At 39.7% G+C, this 12,477-nt stretch overlaps 1 protein-coding gene across 2 annotated transcripts in view; it reads left to right on the top strand.

Annotated features, from left to right (window-relative positions):
* Positions 1–912: 912 nt before the first annotated feature.
* dyrk1b (dual-specificity tyrosine-(Y)-phosphorylation regulated kinase 1B) overlaps positions 913–12,477 on the top strand; it is a 42,592-nt gene continuing 31,027 nt past the window's right edge. For both annotated transcript variants that reach the window (XM_079445632.1, XM_079445631.1), the window contains exon 1: positions 913–1,645. The gene's annotated coding sequence lies outside the window, so the exon portion shown is untranslated. The remainder of the gene's footprint in view (positions 1,646–12,477) is intronic.

Here is a 12,477-nt window from a genome sequence, read left to right as displayed (position 1 = left end):
AAAACTCATGGCCTCGGATAGAGATTTATTCACAGTAGAAGTTCAGTGATCGCTGCTCACGTGGCCAGTCACATGATTGTCTGCTGTAAATAAAATTAATATTAACATTTATTTTATTTACAAATGTATTCTTATTGTGGAAAATGTGTTATTATTCCAAGCATATTTTATAATGTATAATCCTATTTATTATTTGATTATTTAAATCTCCTGTTTAAAAATAGGAAAATACGCGCTATATGTTTATAATACACATTGTATTGCATACCTGCTGCTGCCATAATAAAGACCCATTTCGAATGTTTACGTGCTTTTCTTCTCTTTCTGCTCTCACTCGCTGTGCTGGAGCAGTTATGAAGTATTGCTCTTTTAAATATTTTCCAGCATTTCAGAAATAAATATGTATGTAAATTACACCGAAGTACAACAGTTACCGTGTGGTGTTCGGGAGTGTTCAAAGTTTAAACGCTGAATTTTGAATCGATTTCTTCTCGTAAACTGAGAGATGTGGATTCGGACGGCAATTAAATCACCAGCTACCCCCTGTATATAGTGAAAATCACTTATGTCCCCCTGAGAAACAATTACCGTCCGAATCGGGCTTTAGTCATAACCATTTATGGCTGCAGATTAGCTCTCGAAGTAAGCTGCTTCACATCTCCACAGCCTCGGCATTGTTCGTTTGCCTGGGCTCCAAGCTACCTATCACTTTCAAATCGCTTGAAACGGGCAAAAGGGCACTCCAGCGTGCCTTTTCTAAATCATCGTTCTCGTAAAAGCATCGTTTTCCTTCCTTGCACAGGCAAATGCCGAGACAAATCGCGCTAACAGCTGCTGGGCGCAGCCCGTTGTAGGGTTTGTTTAGGCGGCCATTTTGTGAACACTGCACACACACCGAGGCGAGCGCGCTTTGTAGCGGGGACGCGCTTTACCGTGCAGACCCTCTCTAAGCGACAAGCAGCCGCGGAGCCGATCCGAGATTAACGGCAGTGAGGGGGGGTCCCTGGCGAATGCACATCGCTAATTGTAGCGGTGCGACGAAGAAACCCCGGTTTTAGTTCATCCGTTTTTCTTTCTTTTTCCTTTTTTTTTTTTCATTTAATCACTCTTCTCACCCCTCCACCCCTCGCTGCTGCTGCAAACCACCGCGAGCGACGCGCTACTTCACTGCCGCTGCTGGGCGATGTGATCGCGGTTAGCCTGAGCGCTAGCCGCCGAGACCCACACACCACCACCGCTACTACCAGCGATTTATTTCCCACGTCGAGGTGGACTAACGCGGAGCACCGAGAGGCGGTTGTCACGGTTGCATGTGCCGCTGCTCACCGGATTGGCGGTTGGCCGCGCCGGGGGTTTGAAGACGCTCCTGCCGCGCTCATTTGTGCTTTTGGGGGACTGTGAAAAGAAAGACAAATGTGCTGAAGAGGGATTGTAGAGTGACGACAAGACGATAGCCTGCGCGTTTCGTCTTTTTTTCGGGAGACGGTCGCAGAAACCCGTCCGAAGGGGTGGCGGTTCGGGGGGAGGGGGTCGTTTTGCCGGTTTTTCGGTCCGCCCCGGTAACGTTACCTGTGTGGCGGAGGTTCGGACGGTAGAGGGGGAATCCTGGTAATGGCTGCTTCGGGAAGCTGGACACGAAGCTGAGGTAAGACTACAGTTGGTTTCTTAATACGCAAAAACACTACTAGCGTCTGTTTTCCGCGGATGCTCTTAGCCTTTTCCCTCCTTATTCCTCGCAAGACACCGTGTTCCCAAAGATGCCTGATGCACAGGCCAGGGCTTTGGGGAGGGAGTGGGAACATATTCGGTTTGTTACTTCATGTAAACTGGGTCAGATGCAAAAGACCACGAGCAGGTATTTAAACGTTATCCTCCTGTGCAGTCCAGAGAGCAGCGGCTCAACTCACGGCAGCCTGGCTGCTCGCTTGTCAGTGGATGTGATTTGCAATGATTAAAACCGTGCAATATATGTTCCCCGATCTCTTTTCAACCATTTCGAGTATAAAACTGCTCATTCTGTGCGATATGTACAAAATAAGCATCAATCAAATCCATTGCATGACTCGCGTTTGCAGCCATGCACCCATGAACATGTTCGATTACGAGACCTTCAATGCATCTTTCGATGATCGCTTTTCATTACTCAGATTGATGAGTCAGGTTAGCCCATCACGTTTGTTTTAGACACCCAGTCGTCATGTAATGGTTGTTTTTTTTTTTTAAAAAAGAGAGATATATAAAAAAATCCCAGAGCATCAGCTCGGCCACAATTACATTAATGCAAAACTGCGGTGTTGCATGGGATGCAAATCTTGTGCACAGAATGGCTGAAAGCTATCGAAATTTGACAGATATCTGGTTGGTTTTAACGCACTGGTTAACGTATTCACGGTTTAACAAAACATATGACCGTGCTAGGTCATTTTTTTGTGAATAAAAACGCGACTTTATTCCAGTGATCTTGGTATATAGGGTGACGTTACAATTTTCCTTATAATGTGCATACGTGCACAAGCGTGTTGGAAATATATGGCCGATTCTTATTACAATCCACTTCTGTAATAGATTTAGATGTGGCACATTTACCCAGGTCTCTATTTAGCCCAGTGTGTGGATAGATCTAGCTATGCCTACACCCCTCATCTCCATAGCGTTTTCTGCAAGGCTTCTGCTGTGGTGCTGAAGTAGCAATGCCGGTTCAAAATGGACACACTTCTGCTCTTCTTTTGCATGTTGCCATCTCGATCAGCATTTATACTGCATCCTTAGACGTTGTCACCTTTAGGGATGGTTTAAACGTGCATCTTATTGTCACTGTGGTAGTCAGGATTCATGCTTTAGTTATTTTTCAGAACCAAAATGGGTGGAATCATTTAGGCTGCTTTGAGGTGGGGGAAAAAGAGATGCATGATAGGAGATTGTCTCTTTTGATGCACAGTTCTTTAAGTTGCAATGCAGGAGCCACCTGTCCCTTAAAATAATGACTTTTTTATCTCCCTTTCCCGAATCATTTAAACTTTTACATGCTTTTTTGTGCTCTTGAGAATGAATTAATCAACCCTCACTAGTTTCTTTTTGTGTTTTTGCCACATTATTTATTTTTAATGTGTGACAAGCTCTGTTTTTGGATTTCTTTTGGTGTCTGAGGCAGTGACACGAGGCTTTGAATAGACTAACTAACTTCATTGTACGAAATCTTGCAACGACTGTAATCGGGGTTATTTTAGCCAAAAAACATTTGTATTAAACTCATTCCATTTAAAGCTATAGCCAGTGATTTTACTGGTAATATTAGGTATTTTGCAAGGTCGTGCAGGGCTCGTTCTCTTAACTTTTTAACTTTAGAACTACATCAAATCTCAAACTCAAATTTTACCATGTTGCCTCAAATGAACACAGTACTGTACTTTCTATAACAAACAACTTTCAGATGTGTATTCTGCGAGAACATCCTAGACAGGATTGTAGTTGCCATTCATTTATTGTAGCTGACATAAATCAACCTGGGATGGACACAAGCTTGTTAGTCTTTTCGAAGACCACCTGAGGCAGTATTCCCCATTCATCTCGCAACATAGGCCTACTACTAAATTTGATAGCACTGGAAGGAGAGGACATACATGCTCTTACAAATACACAGTTTATCTAGACTTGTTTGAGCATATTAACCTGCATTTAGGCCCTTCTTGCTCCTCTTTCTGTAAACTCATGATGAAAGCTAGAGTAGAAAAGTGCTGTTTTTCCCCATAGCCCACCTCCCTATCGGTATTTCAGTCCGTCTGTGATTTTGCCCTTACTCTTTCAGGACAAATCCCTTCACTCATCAGATGGCATATAGCCTAACACATCGATTTGGATGTGGCTCCTAACAAGCTTTTCCTCTAAAGCGTGCCTTGCGTGTGGGGTCAACATGTGGCTCTGTGGTTGAAAACAGTTTATACTGAAGTTCGTTCTCCACTGAGATTGTCGAGGCTGTTTTGTAAGTTCTTCACATCTTGAATTGTCACCATCTAAACTGCCAGCCATGCAAAGGGTTTGGTGACCTGGGTCAAGTTTTTTCATTGACTTGAATCGAAGACCAGAAGTAGGTTCATTTGAGGAGATCCACAGAAATGTCATTCATTTACATATCAAATTGAGGCATTACAGGGAAATTGCATCGGGAAATGGAGCAGCGTTTACAGCCTCCATCTTAAACGTTAATTGCTTTGTCTTGTAAGGGATCGTCGTTAAAGCCATTTCCTACCGTTTCAGCAAACTCATTCAACCTCTAAGTGTTGTCAGTTTGGTGACCTATCCATTTGGTAGTAAAGGTCACTTTGAGGTATATTCATTATTGAATTTAGAAAAGAAAAAAAAAACACACAGACATGAGCCAGTCCTACATAGGCTGCAAAACCAGTGTGTGTACAAGTTTAATTGGACAGTTTTTGGGAATTATATAGACTCTTTAACCTGATTCATGAGTTGTCAGCATAAGTTAAATGGATCTCTCATGGTGTCATTTGCTAACCACATGAGGGATGGATTGATTTTTTTCATGTTTTTAGATTCAACCCTACAGTTCATAGTCACATTGCAGGACCATAAGTTAATTCAGGTCTTTGTGACTTTGCATTTTAGCAAAAAAGTAAAGTTCACAAGGGCACACAAAGAGCAGACTTCTGGTCAAAAGCATCTTAGCTGGCTTTCTCCCAGCTTTCTTCCATAAGCTGTTGCTGCCTGTGCCTTCCTAATGTAGTTTTCTTCCAGCTTCCCATTGGCTCATAAATTGGTAATGAAAAGCACACAGTGGCTTTGTAGATGTTGAACTGGCTTGGTGGATACCTAGGGTACGAGAGAGGCTAGTAGCTGTAATTTAGCCAGGTGTTTGTGACTTGATGGAGGTAGGGAGAAATGGAAAGTTAGATCATAAAAGCACAGATGGTACTCTTACGGAAATCACACAGGACATCTCTTGTATCCAGACCAACTTATAATCTCTTTTGCAACAGTATGGATGATACATTTTCTCAGTCTAGCATGGTGCAGGTTGTGATGAGGACATTTTTTCCTGTTGGGAGAGTTTCAGTGTTTATGTCCTTTACTGTCTGTCCGCTCTTTCTTGACCACTGCATGCCCATATCAAAGAGTAGCCTGCCTTGCTGAGGTGCACCCCTTAGCAGCAGTAATGTGTGTGTGTGTGTGTGTGTGTGTGTGTGTGAGTGAGTCATTCTGGTCTAGTCCCCACCTCTACACGATGCAGTCTTGGTCAGTGTTTGAGCCCAGAAACCCTGTAAGTTTCAGCAATGCACTTCAATGACCAGATGATGTGTTTTCCATCTAGACATTCAAGGTACTGTGGAGTTAAGCTAATTATTTGTAGAACATAATTAATGGTGCTTGCTAAAGCACAACCCCTAATAGTAAGTATTACAGTATTGTATGTGCCATGGACATAAATTATTATACCTCACATTATTTGACTTAATGAGATGTATACTACTATATTTTCTAAGTGATTTAACTTTAGATTTTTACACTAACACTGATGTTCTCAAGCTTATCTAGAAACCAGAATGCAGTAGGCCTTATCCACACATGCAGCAAAAATATATATATATTTAATATATTATTTATATATTCCCTATGTGACTCATATCCATTTTTTGTAACCTTTACAGGACAAGAAATTAACATGAAACTGGACTTTCCCATTCACCTTTGTAAATACGTAGTGAATCTATTTAGTTTAGTCAGTAAGGCCAGGCCTGCTAGCAGTTTGAACAGAAGAACTCAGTTTTGGTCGTATATAGGATGCAGAACTGTCGAAAAATATACATCCAACTAATCCTTTTTTTTTTGTAGTCTGAATAGAACAAAAATCTAATTTAATTTTTCAATTTACGCTTGGAAATGGTAAATCTACACAACTTTGTCTTGTTCGTAAGAAAATCATTGTGGATGTGCTAGGAAAAACAACTAGTCTGGGGTGCGTTTCCCAAAAGCATCGTTAGATAACTATGGTGGTAAGTCCCATTGAACTCTATTGGTAACGACGTAACTTGTAACCATAGTTGCTTTTGGGAAACGCACCCCTGAACAGGAAAAAAAAATCAGATTTGTCATGTAATTTGAAATGTTGTAAAAAGCGGCTTTACTGACGAGATCCGCATGCAATATATCGCCCAGCCCTAATTGTGAATGGGACAAAAAAATCTGGTGAAATATGATTTTCTGATTCACCTTCATAAATGATCTGTCTACACAATTTCCAAAAGAAAAACTGCAGTCTATACAAAAAATATCACATATGGCCATGTATGGCATGCAATTTCAATTGTCATTTAAAAAAAAAATCAGGTTTAAGATAAATAAAATCAGATTTCCCCTGCATTGTATGAACAAAGCCATAGAGACTTGTGGGGACTCTTTTGACTCGGGCCTGCAAGTATGCACCTAGCAGTGCAATAGAAACAACTCAGAGCACCTTAGCAACTGCATGGCAACATGCTAAAAATGGTTTATAATGCCCTAGCAACTCCCTGGCAAGTTTTGCACACACATTTTGCATTCAGATGATCTGAGTAGACATCCACAAAAGTTTTCCGACAACATACGTGGGTCCCTTCATACTATATTGTTCAGAAGAGAACCATCCAAGCACAGTAGTCGTGGAAGCAAACCTGTAAAAATCTAGACCTTTTTGCTGTAATCTAAGCCTTCAGTTTGCTTTTTGTGGAGATATAAAGTTATTGTGATGCATGTGTGAGTTTGGTCAGAATGCATGTGTGTTTCAGCATCCTCTGTGCATGTGTGCGATAAGAAAGAGCTGCTCATCTTCGTGGTGATCTTTTTTCCTTCTCAGCATCCCTGCCTTGCTGACCTGCTTAACACAGCTCTGAGATGGAGAGAGAGTGAGGGTGAATGAGTTTAAACGCATGGAGAAGTGAGTCTGGAAGAGATCTCTAAACTGGGAGAGAAGAGATCTCGATAAATCAAGATAAATGGATCTCCTATTCAGTCGAAAGACTAAAAGGAAAGGTGTAGAGATGGATGTGTGTCAGAGAGAGAGAGAGCAAGAAAGTCATTGGTGGAGCCGGATGGGATAAAGATGTTATGAGCTGCTCCCAAAATAGACTTTTCTTCATCATTTTAGTAATCTTTATCCATCCCGTGCAAATCCCTGCACCATGAGAGAATAGTCATTTAAAGTCAAGTGCATGACATGACCACAGCATTTGTTAGTTCCCAAGGTGAAAAAAGGCATTGTTTTATTGTTATTGTATATATTAAAACTGAATGTAAACAAACTATTATAACTGTTGGGATGTACTACAATTTCTAGTCTGCTATTGTGAGTTGAATTATATACTATATGATTCTATGTCTATATATTATAGAACCGGATGTATGATTTGAACCAGCATCCTCTGCATGAGCAGCACCATTGCTTAAGATATAGCATTTGTTAGGCCTCATCTCCAGCTTCTGTATATTACAACCTGTCCATGCCTATCAAGTCAGTAACAGGTCAAAATAAATCTTAAATTTTCATAACCACCTTTGCTGTCATCTAGTTTAGAAAGGAGACAACATACTAGCCGAAACTCACGGTGTTGATAGACTGATGTACAATCTGCTAGTGAGGTTATTTGGATTATATTCAAAATGATCAGCCAATAACTGTGACTGATTGGCCAATTAATGTAGCTTAGTATCGCCTCAAAATCAAACATTGTATTCAAAAGTTTTTATTGAATTTTGAAAATTTGTTGTAAAATAAATAACTAATTTTATACACATCTTATCTGCCGTTATTAAATTGCATTATAATTTATCAGCCACTGGCCATTACATATAAATTGACCTCTAATTCATAGGGCAATTAACATAAGTACGCTACCATTTAGTTTTTTTTTTTTAAGAAATTCATATATTATACGACAATGATGCATTACATTGATTATTTTTTTTAAAGTAACCGTAAAGACTTTTATATTGTTACACAAGATTTCTATTTCAGATGTAAAAATAATGTTTCTTGGGCACCAAATGAGCATATTAGAATGATTTCTTAAAGATCATGTGACCCTGAAGACTGGAATAATGGCTGAAACTTCAACTTTGCCATCACAGTAATAAATTGTAATATTCTTTCACAATATTATAATTTACACAATTTTTTGATGTAATGCAGCATTACTGAACACGAGGCGTCTTAGTGTATGTTGAAGAATCTTGCTGTTTATTTTGAGTATTTGTGAGAGGTGCATGCAGTCCTACACCTGAATTTCCCCAGTTCAACTTCGTCACGTTATTTATCCTGTATCTCTAGGCAGATACTAGTTGAATGCAAAAAGCCAGTTTGGATTGGAGATGAACTTGGTAATTTGAGCTAGGGTATATGTAGCTATGGTTTAGTAATAATAGTTATTTTTGTGATGACGTCCATGTTTCATACTGCCACACCCTGGTGCTATGATTTAATTCACCATGGTATCAGGTTTACTAGTACTGCAGACTAGAAGCTAAGCTTTCTTGACCAGCTCTATGATGGTCCAACAGCTGTCACTGTAGGGCGTTGTCAAAATGCTTGTTTTTACATTTAGATACTTTGTTTTATACTTGTGTGTGACATGGTTTACCTCACTATCTGTGAACTAATGAGAGAAAATTGCATTTATTATGGCCAGAGTTTTGTGAATAAGTTGTAAATCTCACTTGCTCTTCCTCGATCGTATACACAGGCTTTAGGAATGGCATGGCAGCACTCAATAGTCTTGTTTGTCGTGGAATATGGGATTTGTATTTAGAGGCCCATGTCTCTATGGATACGGTGACGGGGGGGTAGTGCGGGGCAGAACAGTATAGGATCCTCATCAGGGACATTGCTGGGTCACTCTCTCTTCAAAGGGAGATGAAAGTGGGTCAGGACTGGGGGAAGACATGAGAGGAGAAAGGAGGAGAAGGAAGGAAATCAGGAGCAACTGAGAACATGCCACACAGTTTTATTTTAGTCTGTTGCACCAGTGTTGATTAGTCAAACTTGTTTAGCGCTTATTCTGTAATTATGTCAGGATGTAGCATCAGTTGGTATCACGTGATGGGGTTACGGTAGTCCTGGGCAACACAGTTGAACCACAGCTTAAAGGGATAGTTCAACGAAAATTAAAATTTTCTTTATGTCCTTCTAAACTCATTTGATTTACTTTCTTTTGTGGAACACAAAAGAAGATACTTAAGTCAATGGGGTCCAAAAACCATTGGACCCTATCATCATGGTGAGTAAAGGCCCGTTTACACCTAGAAAGATAATTAAATTACCGTCCACATCAACACATGATATAACGTTCTGTTTATAATCAGCACACATTGCAAATATGTCACCTGCCACTTTAAATGCTTGAGCTCTTTAAAGCAGAATGGATTCTGATTGGCTCTCTATGAGAGATGAGTTTTCAATCATTCATTAACATGGAAAAAAATGTTTTGAAAGTGACATTATCATTCCTTTGTGCCGTTATTGTTATTGTCGTGGTATGGACTGCTATTCATTTCGTTTTAGAACTCTTTTTAAAATGATAGCTTTATCGTCATTATAGTTAACATCCTTAGTGTGAGTGGGCCTTCAATCATGACACGATTTTTATTTTTGGGTGAACTAGCACTTGAATACTCTTACAGCCTTGTAAATGGAGAAACCTTTAAGGCATGTTGTGGTCAGTGATATTTTGGAGTTTATATGCTGTAATAGTATTTTTTTTTTTTTTTTTTTTCAGTTTTTATTATAGTTGAAGTTTTGTAATTTTGTTATATGCTTTTGTCATTTTTATTATTTGAAAAAAAATTAATATTTAGCATGAATTTTTTTCCAGTTTTAGTAATTTAAGTATTTCAACTTGAACTTATTTTATTTCTGTTAGTTACCAAGTCCAACAGTTCTAATTTTCATATAAAAAGATAGTTCAACTAAAAATGAAAATTCTGTCATTAATTACTCTCCCTCATGCCGTTCCAAACCTGTAAGACCTTTGTTCATCTTCAGAACACAATTTAAGATATTTTTGATGAAATCTTAGAGCTTTCTGACCCTTCATAGACAGCAATGCAATGGAAATATTCAAGGCCCAGAAAGGTAGTAACGACAACCATAAAATAGTCTGTGACATCAGTGGTTAAACCGGAATGTTACAAAGCTAGAATACTTTTTTGTGCACAAAAACAATGACTTTATTCAACAATTTCTTCTCTTACATGTGAATCTCCGTTATGCATTCAAGAGAGTACCATGACACATACAGTGGGGAAAAAAATTATTTGATCCCCCACTGACAAAGAAATTATCAGTCCATAATTTTAATGGTAGGTTTATTTGAACAGTGAGAGACAGAACAACAAAAAACTAAAAATCCAGAAAAACGCATTTCAAAAAAGTTACAAATTGATTTGCATTTTAATGAGTGAAATAAGTATTTGATCCCCTGTCAATCAGCAAGATTTCTGGCTCACAGGGGTCTTTTATACAGGTAAGGAGCTGAGATTAGGAGCACTCTCTTAAAGGGAGTGCTCCTAATCTCAGTTTGTTACCTGTATAAAAGACACCTGTCCACAGAAGCAATCAATCAATCAGATTCCAAACTCTCCACCATGGCCAAGACCAAAGAGCTGTCCAAGGATGTCAGGGACAAGATTGTAGACCTACACAAGGCTGGAATGGACTACAAGACCAAGCATCTTGGTGAGAAGGTGACAACAGTTGGTGCGATAATTCGCAAATGGAAGAAACACAAAATAACTGTCAATCTCCCTCGGTCTGGGGCTCCATGCAAGATCTCACCTCGTGGAGTTTCAATGGTCATGAGAACGGTGAGGAATCAGCCCAGAATTACACGGGAGGATCTTGTCAATGATCTCTATACAGCTGGGACCATATTCACCAAGAAAACAATTGGTAACACACTACGCCGTGAAGGACTGAAATTCTGCAGCGGCCGCAAGGTCCCCCTGCTCAAGAAAGCACATGTACAGGCCCGTCTGAAGTTTGCCAATGATTCAGAGGAGAACTGAGTGAAAGTGTTGTGGTCAGATGAGACCATGACCCCAAGAACACCATCTCCACCGTCAAACATGGAGGTGGAAACATGATGCTTTGGGGGTGTTTTTCTGCCAAGGGGACAGGACAACTGCACTGCATCAAAGGGATGATGGACGGGGCCATGTACCGTCAGGGCCAGGGCATTGAAGCTGGCCAGGGCATTGAAAATCCCATAGAAAATATGTGGAGGGAGCTGAAGTTTCGAGTTGCCAAACGTCAGCCTCGAAACCTTAATGACTTGGAGAGGATCTGCAAAGAGGAGTGGGACAAAATCCCTCCTGAGATGTGTGCAAACCTGGTGGCCAACTACAAGAAACGTCTGACCTCTGTGATTGCCAACAAGGGTTTCTGCACAAAATCAATTTATAACTTTTTTGAAATGCATTTTTCTTTTTTGAAATGCGTTTTGTTATTCTGTCTCTCATTGTTCAAATAAACCTACCATTAAAATTATAGACTAATTTCTTTGTCAGTTGGCAAACGTACAAAATCAGCAGGGGATCAAATAATTTTTCCCCACTGTACGTTGAAAACTAACTGCAGCGCATCCGGGTTTTACATCAGAACACCTTCTCCAGGTCAGCAGTGCCACACACGTGCCGTGGTACTCTCATTAACATGTGTCAGAGACAGACATGGAAGAGAAGAAATTGTTTAAATAAAGTTATTTTTGTTTTCTTTGTGCACAGAAAGCGTTTTAGTAGCTTCATAACATTATGGTTGAACCACTGAACTATTTTAAGGATGTCCTTACTAACTTTCTGGGCCTTGAACATTTCAGTTGCTGTCTATGAAGGGTCAGAAAGCTCTCAGATTTCATCAAAAATATTTGAGTTTTGAAGATGATCAAATGTCTTATGCGTTTGGAACAACATGCGGGGGAATAATACATTTTTTATTATTATTTTTTTAATAAATTGAGGTGATTTTTGTTATCTAATTTTTAGGTTTTATTTTATTTCAGCTTTATTTCAGGTAACAAAACTTTTTAAACCGTTTTAGTGGTTAGTTAACAATAACAACACTGGTCTTGTCCAAAGACAACTCATGCATACAATCAGTCTAACGTTTGCCATCAGGTTGAACACCATCTTATGCAAATCTCCAGCTGTCTTTTGGGGCTACTTTTGCCAAAAATAAAAAATGTTTAAATGTTGCAAACATGTAGGTGATTCAGCAATTCAGAAACTGTTTATTTAATATTTCAGGAAAGCTGTAGTTGGAAACCCTAACCCCAAGGCAATGGACGTAGAGTTGAGGCGATCGTAGTCCCACCTATAGACATCCAGCATCCATCCGGATTGCCCTAGATAACCCGTACTGCATACATGAGTTCCACAAATTGTCAAAATGAATACTAACAAGCTTGTCAGTCTGCTTCATCACTTGACTGCAAGAGG

The sequence above is a fragment of the Barbus barbus genome, assembly GCF_936440315.1.
Source record: "Barbus barbus genome assembly, chromosome: 21".
Lineage (NCBI taxonomy): Eukaryota > Metazoa > Chordata > Actinopteri > Cypriniformes > Cyprinidae > Barbus > Barbus barbus.
The sequence above is the reverse complement of the archived record's forward strand: the minus strand, read 5'-3'. Positions and strand labels throughout refer to the sequence as shown.